Source organism: Abramis brama, assembly GCF_963993115.1.
Source record: "Abramis brama genome assembly, chromosome: 16".
In the NCBI taxonomy this organism is placed as follows: Eukaryota; Metazoa; Chordata; class Actinopteri; order Cypriniformes; family Leuciscidae; genus Abramis; species Abramis brama.
Window position 1 is genome coordinate 37,313,297 of NC_139978.1, and position 7,500 is coordinate 37,320,796.

Below are 7,500 nucleotides of genomic sequence, written 5' to 3' on the forward strand. Positions count from 1 at the left end.
ATTGCAGGGGATGGGTGCGGCATTCAAGGAGATTTTTTCCACGGTGTGTGGCAATGGAAAACATCAGATGTGATGTTGATGAAAATCTTTGTCCTGACCAAAGTGAGCGACAAGATGTCCACCAAGAATAATTTGTTTGTTTTTTTCCCATGAATGTTATTTGTTGTTTGTGTATTTGTGGTAATACACAAATATGAAATGTAAAGTGAAATCTCGTTACTCTTGTCAGTTACTTTACATGTACAGTAAATACACTTGTATTGTGTATATACACATGAAGTACAAAAATAAACACTGTAAAAATACAACTGTTCATAGACCTTTTTTTTCTTCTACATACTATTGACTTTTCTCAACAAATATGAGATTTTTGTTTAAACCCTTAATTTTCATGGTTGACTGTTGTGGTGAAAAAACAACTAAACATTTTGACCAGTGTGGCTCACACAATGACAAAAATACTTTAGATTTTGGTGGCCTTGGCCAAATTATTGACACAATAACTAGGTTTTGAAGCATGAATTAAATGTTTTGGGTGAGTAACTACATTTTGCAGACTTGCTATAAAGTTTTGAAGTTCCTGCAAACAGTAGTGACATTTGCACTCACAGTTTAGAGAATGTTAAGACTGTTTCGAAAAATGTGCCAAAGCAATTGAGAAAAACTGTAATGTATTATCAATGTTAAACAGTTGTGCTGATTCATAGTTTTGTGGAAACTGACATTTTATTTATCAGGATTCTTTAATGAGTAAAAAGATCAAGGAAACAGCATTTATCTGAAATAGATTATTTTTTAACATTATACATTTCTTTTTATAATGTTCAGTTTACTCAGTTTAATGTTTCATTGCTTAATAAAATAGGTCTTATTTTAAATGTTTCTTAGCCCAATTTTTTGAATGCTAGTGTATCACGGTGTCCAAATAAAACTGTCAAGAACTCATTTTTTATATATATAATTAAAAAGGCTAAAATCAGCGTGGTTGATGACGCGCTGCGGTGCGACAGGTAGCCCCGCCCACACCGAAACCTCATTGGAGCAAAGTCCCGCTACTCATGAATATTTGATCACTAAACCTGGAAAAGGAGAGACTCATCTTGGAAGATATAAAACACTGGAAATGATATGACATTTCCCTCAAATTCCACAATGACAACCATAATCAACACAGGCCTACAGTCTGGAGAAGCATCACAGTAATCATGAAGTCATGAAAATACTGTACAAGGTATGATTTCTTAGTTTTGCGCTCTTCACAGAAAGTTTTTTGATTTGTCAGTATATAAGACCGAATCATGAATAGAACAGCGCATATGGCCTGTGGAAACCCTGAAGAGAATATATTATACTGTGTAACCTAATGTTTGACTTCTGTTACACTGAGTCTGAGTTTGTTTCGACTTGCACAGAATATCCTAGGCTACTGAATATCATGACTTTATGCGCAAACATAAACACTTCTGTTGTGTGAATATCAGATATCACAGGATTCTGTTGCCTGGCTGCAAATTAAACACGCGAAACTCAGTAACATGATGAACAGAAACTGAGTTACTGAGAGATTCTGCTGTTCTCCTGTCAGTGTAACACGAACATCAGTGTCATCTTAACTGGGAAGATGGTAAATATGCTACAGTAAAACCTGTTAACTGGTTTATAGTTCAGGCGGGAACTGTAATAGAGCTAACCTGACATTTATTACAGTAAAATACTGTTAATCTACCTTTAATTTACAGTGAAAACCTAAATTGACCTTCTTCAGAATTCTCTGTGTGACACTTTGATGGTTTTTTAATTTTAATAATTGTTTCTTCAGAGTTTTCTGTTATCAGTTATGAACATGAGGGTTTTATGTTGTTAAATTGCTGTTTATTGCATTATTTTCATGATGGTGTTTGTGTGCATGATGACACACAAGTCCCAGAACTTTAACATTTTCATGCAACATCCTTTTGATCCTTTTTGAAAACAACTCTTTTTCTGGGATGAGCATTTCCTGAACAGCTTAATGTTTATGCACTGGGGAAACAATTCAATTATTCAAATTTCTCAGATACTTTTTACTCTTTCTAGTAAATGTCACAAATAATTACAAAGAAATGGGAAGAAACACATTGAGAGCTGTGGTATTTCCCTGTGGAACACACTCAGTGGTCGTGCACATCAGTGTGTGCTGTAGGTTTGTTCTTCATCTTTACTCAGGCGTTGTGAGATGAACGGTCATTAAAGCTGCTCCCTGTAATTACTGCAGTTCTGATGGAGATCCTGACAGAGAAATAATGCAGCGCAGAAACTCACATAAACACACATTAAAAACTGCAGCAGAAACACACATAAACACACATTATATTCCACGCTCCCGATCGCTCAGATGCAGATATACAGTGTTGTGTGTGTGTGTGTGTGTGTGTGTGTGTGTGTCTGTGTGTGTGAATGAGCTTGTGTTTCGGGGTCACACTGAGCTGAGATGACAGGACCACCAGAGAGGAGATTCACACACACACACAAAGACCGGGAGGCCCCGATCGCCCCGCTTCACCTCTCTCACTCACTCACTTCACCTCCTTGTCTCTCTCTCTCTCTCTCTCACTCTCTCTCTCTCTCTCTCTCTCTCTCTCTCTCTCTCACTCTCTCTCTCTCTCTCTCTCTCTCTCTCTCTCTCTCACTCTCTCACTTCACCTCCTTGTCTCTCTCTCTCTCTCTCACTCTCTCTCTCTCTCACTCTCTCTCTCTCTCTCACTCTCTCTCTCTCACTCTCTCTCCCTCTCTCTCACACTCTCTCACTTCACCTCCTTGTCTCTCTCTCTCACTCTCTCACTCACTCTCTGTCCCTCAATTCAATTCAATTCAAAAATTGCTTTATTGGCATGACTGTAAATAATACAATATTGCCAAAGCTTGGAATACATAGAATAATAATAAAAACCTCAAATTAATAGAATAATAAAATATTATAACATAACTTAATTCTAAATAAACAGTTTAACAAATTAGAACATGTGTGAACATTTGATACAACAGTGTTTTAACACACACACACACACACACACACACACACATTACTAAGGGTCACTGTGGTGGACAGTGAGGTCAGACACACACATTACACACACGTCTCTTCCAAAATAGGGTTTTCGCAGCAAAGTTTGACACACAGATGATTTCAGTGTTCAGGGCCAGCGTCTTCCAAAGTTAAAGCACCTTTACTTTAGGGATTTGGAGACTGATATTCAGGCTTTTATTTCCTCAAGACTTGATTACTGTAATGTCTTGAATGCTGGAATTATTCAGTCATCGCTCTCACGATTACAGATTGTCCACAGCGCTGCGGCTCGTGCCCTGAACGGGGAACACGTCTCTCCTATCCGGCCTCTCTCCATCGGCTCCCTGAGAAACAGAGATTTGATTCTAAGGTTTTAATTTACGTCTTTAAAGCTCTACATGGACTTGCCCCTATTTATATATCAGAACCTTTAAGTTTTTATTCTCCTCAGAGATCACGTAGATCTTCATCTCAGCTCGTTTGAACACTAAAGGAGATTTGTCTTTTTCAGTCTATGCTCCAAAACTTTGGAACGAATTACCTTTAACAATTAGAGCTTCTCTCACATTAAACGGTTTTAAAGCATCAATTAAAACCTGCTGTTTTCTGTTAGAACGGTGTGTGTTAGCGGCCCCTAAGTTAATAACTAATGATCTTTACAACGGAAGTGAATCAATCAAAACTAACTTTATCTGGAGCTTCTGGAACAAGAGCACATGTGGGCGGGGCTTGATTGTGTCTGTGGGGAATTGGTTGGATGGTTGTGGTTTGCTATTGGCTGAGCTCATGTGAGTGACAAGTTGCCCCGCCCACATCATCAGAGGAGAGAAGAGATGCTGCAAGAGGAACTTATTCTGAGTCAACATTATTAACACAATAATGATGTGCACCCATAACTCATTTATAATAAACACTGTAATATTCCATAAAAAATAAGAATGATCCATTTTGACTTTAACGGTTATAATGAAACGAAAGATGCTCATAAAGAATCTTTATTTAGGCTATAAGACATCAATATTTCATCAATATAATTAAAGGAAAAACAGAAGGAAAAAGAAAATAATACATAAATATGATAATAAAATTAAGAATCAGTTTCTGTCAGTCCCTCTGATGAAGCTTAGTTCTATTGCAATTAACTCCACGTGCTTGTGCTGTATTAATTGTGAGGTAAACACACTGTTGGTGTGTGTGTGTGTGTGTGTGTGTGATAGTGCTGGTGAATGTCGCGTCTGACAGCAGCTCCGATGAAACAAAAGCTCGCAGAAGACCGAGGCTCCTCCCTGAGTGTGTGTGTGTGTGTGTGTGAGACAGCTGCTGTGAGCTCAGCTCAGTAAAGCTTCATCTCTAATAGGATGAGCAGCCGCTCGTGTGTGTGTGTGTGTGTGTGTAGCTGAATGAGCCGCTCATTGTTCGTTTCGTTGTTTCTGTGATATTCCTGCGGATTGATCGATCAGTGATCGGGTGTGATCGGGATTTCTGATGGATCTATCGATGTGAGGAACGTGTCAAACGCGGTATGTATATAATAGAGAATCAAGTTGAGCGCGCGCTGCTCTTCCATATGATCGCGCGCGCCGCCGCGTCTGGTCTGGGTTTATTCTGATGATGATTATATATGATGATGATGATGATGATGATGATGTTTAGAACGTTATTGTTTCCTTTCCTCGCGCGTTACTTTGTATCGAAGGCGCGGAGGGTTTATGACGTCACTCCGCTAAACTTCTACCGCCGTCCGTGTGTTTAATGCATCATAAACTCATTAATTATCTGTGCGTTATTAAAGCCAGGCAGGGCTGAATATGAGAACAACATCCCCGCGATTTACTGTAAAATTAAATAATTGTTGGAACGGAAATAAATGTCATAGCGATGTAATAAATGTGTGATTGTTGTTTCACGGGTAGTTCTGTGCGAAGCGCAGTTATGAATGGACGCACGTATGAAAATATGAAGATGAAGATGATGTGATACAGTCAGATGGTTGAAGTTTTTCAGTATTATTATTATTGTATTCTCCTGTCTCTCACTGACACTAAATAACGGGTGTTTTCGCAGCGATGTCGTAGCAGAAGAACCATTTCTGGATCCCCAGCTCTTAAAAGAACCCCTTTTTCTGTGTACAAAGAAGATTTTAATATTCTAAAGCACGTTTTCCGCTGTAAACAATCTTTAGTGGTTCCATTGATGTTAAAGTTATTTCTTCATGGAATGCCAATAAAGAGCCTTAATTTGTTTTTAAGCGTGTAACAGGTATTGTGCGGAGCCTGAGGTCGTGTGTGTCCGTGACCCCTGGGGTCGTGTAGGGTGTGTCCGTGACCCCTGACCCCTGGGGTCGTGTAGGGTGTGTCTGTGTCCGTTATCCCTGAATGAGCGCGACCCGACGGACTGATCTAGCAGTAGCGCTCGTGTTTGCAGTGCGCAGCGGTCAGGGCTTCAGCGTTTAGTCCAGCAAACAGCTCTCGCTCGCTCTCAGCAGAGAACGCTTTGATTTGTGGCACAGAATAAAATAATGTTGGTTAATCTCATTGTCTGCTGTCGGTTCTGTGTTCTTCTCCCTGTGAAGTGGCGGACGGCCAGCGTTCCCACCGAGCCAAGATTCCTCAGCTATCAGCGCTTTACGTTCACGTGGCTTCGTCGTCTTCAGGAGGATCTCAGTTTTATCTGGAACACGACCGTCTTCCTCAATCTCAGCTTTATTACACGTATAACTGAAGGTTTATGGAGATCCGTGTAGGAAAGACCTCGGATAATCTGTTTTGTTTGAGCTCAGTGAAAACCCTGTACGGTTGGCGATCAGGAAAGCGTTGAACAGTGTGTGTGTTCTGTTCACGGTGTGTTGAAAAGAGAGAATTGAAAAGATAAACCCGAGTGAAACTGTAAGGTAAACCGGAGACGACAGCGCTGGGTTCACTGGTTCTGATGATGGGACTGTAATGAGGGGCAATTCATTATTACATAAATATATACAATTAATATGTTTTACATCTGATATACACATTTAGATTAAATATGCCATTCTCATTTAATGGACTTAAGCACCTAAATAGAAATTACATCAAATCATTACACAGAAGTTTAAGTTTAAGTTTTTTATATTGTAATAAATAGAAATATTAGTAGTGGATGCGCTGAGGAATGCTGTGTGTTAATGTTTGCTCAGCGCATGATAACAGCAGAACTCGTGCTCTGAGGAAATATGTTCACGCAAATGATGATCAATAATGCACAATCTGTTTCCATTAAAAATAAAAAGCAATTAAAAATACTGTTTGGCCGGTGGAAAAGATTGAGAAAAACTTTTTCTGAAATGTATTTTATTTTATTTTATTTATTTATTCAAAAGCAAGGCAAGGATCGGCTACTAAATGATTTTTATTAATGTAATGTGACGCACATCCGTATCTCATATTCTCCTGATGTCTTGTACCGTTAAACATGGAATCACGTGGATGAATATGCATATGCAGATGATATGCAGATGAGGATATAGTGAAACGAGGCGTTTTAAGCTCATATATGGTTATTTCGGGCAGGAGACGCATGTGAACAATCTTCCTCCGACTGGGATTATAAAGGGAATTCTGCGCAGATTCTGGCGTTCACACGCTTTTATACGCCTGAATATTTTTTGCCGTACGTACACTTTTAGTGAGGATCCTACACACAGTTTTATAAACGAGAGCCTTGGATCGTACAATCTGTTTTGTTTGAGCTCAACTGGTTCATTTTCAGTGATAAACCGTGAACAGAACACACACACACACACACACACACACACACACACTGTTCAACCCTTTCCTGATCGCCAACCAAAAAATACTGGGTTGTTTTAACCCAATTTTGGGGCAAATATGGACAAACCCAAACGTTGGGTTAAAATATAATAATAAAAAAATTTAACCCAATGGCTGGGTTTGTCCATATTTGCCCCAAAATTGGGTTAAAACAACCCAGTATTTTTTGGTTGGCGATCAGGAAAGGGTTGAACAGTGTGTGTGTGTGTGTGTGTGTTCTGTTCACGGTGTGTTGAAAGAGAGAATTGAAAAGATGAACCGGAGACGCCAGCGCTGGATTGAGCGGGTTCTGATGAGACTGTAATGAGGGGAATCTGACGAACACAAAGCCGAGGACGAGAACGGCATTGAGCGCGACTGATGGCTGTTGGTCACACCAGCGAGTGTGTGTGTGTGTGTGTGTGTTTACACTCTCTCAGTCAAGGCCAGGAGGATCCGCTCAGCCTGAATTATTGATGAATTGAACTCAATTATGTTAAAGGAGCGCAGTGTAAATCACAGGCTCAGAAACGCTGTGGATCTTCTCATCCATGATTCACTCGTCATGTGTAATGCATGAGCTCTGCGTGGAACGTCACGGGAATTGGAACATTTAAGTGGATTAGTGCATGTGTGTTTGAAGCTGGAAAACGCCTTTCTACGTGATTATTA

The 7,500-nt window shown here is 39.7% G+C and overlaps 1 protein-coding gene across 3 annotated transcripts in view; it reads left to right on the forward strand.

Moving 5' to 3' along the window:
- The first annotated feature begins 4,332 nt into the window (after positions 1-4,332).
- Positions 4,333-7,500, forward strand: part of sema6a (sema domain, transmembrane domain (TM), and cytoplasmic domain, (semaphorin) 6A) — a 77,779-nt gene continuing 74,611 nt past the window's right edge. For 2 of the 3 annotated variants that reach the window (XM_084086730.1, XM_084086731.1), the window contains exon 1: positions 4,377-4,566. The gene's annotated coding sequence lies outside the window, so the exon portion shown is untranslated. Of the gene's footprint in view, positions 4,567-7,500 lie in introns of all 3 variants that reach the window. The other variant, XM_084086732.1, reaches the window with a different exon arrangement.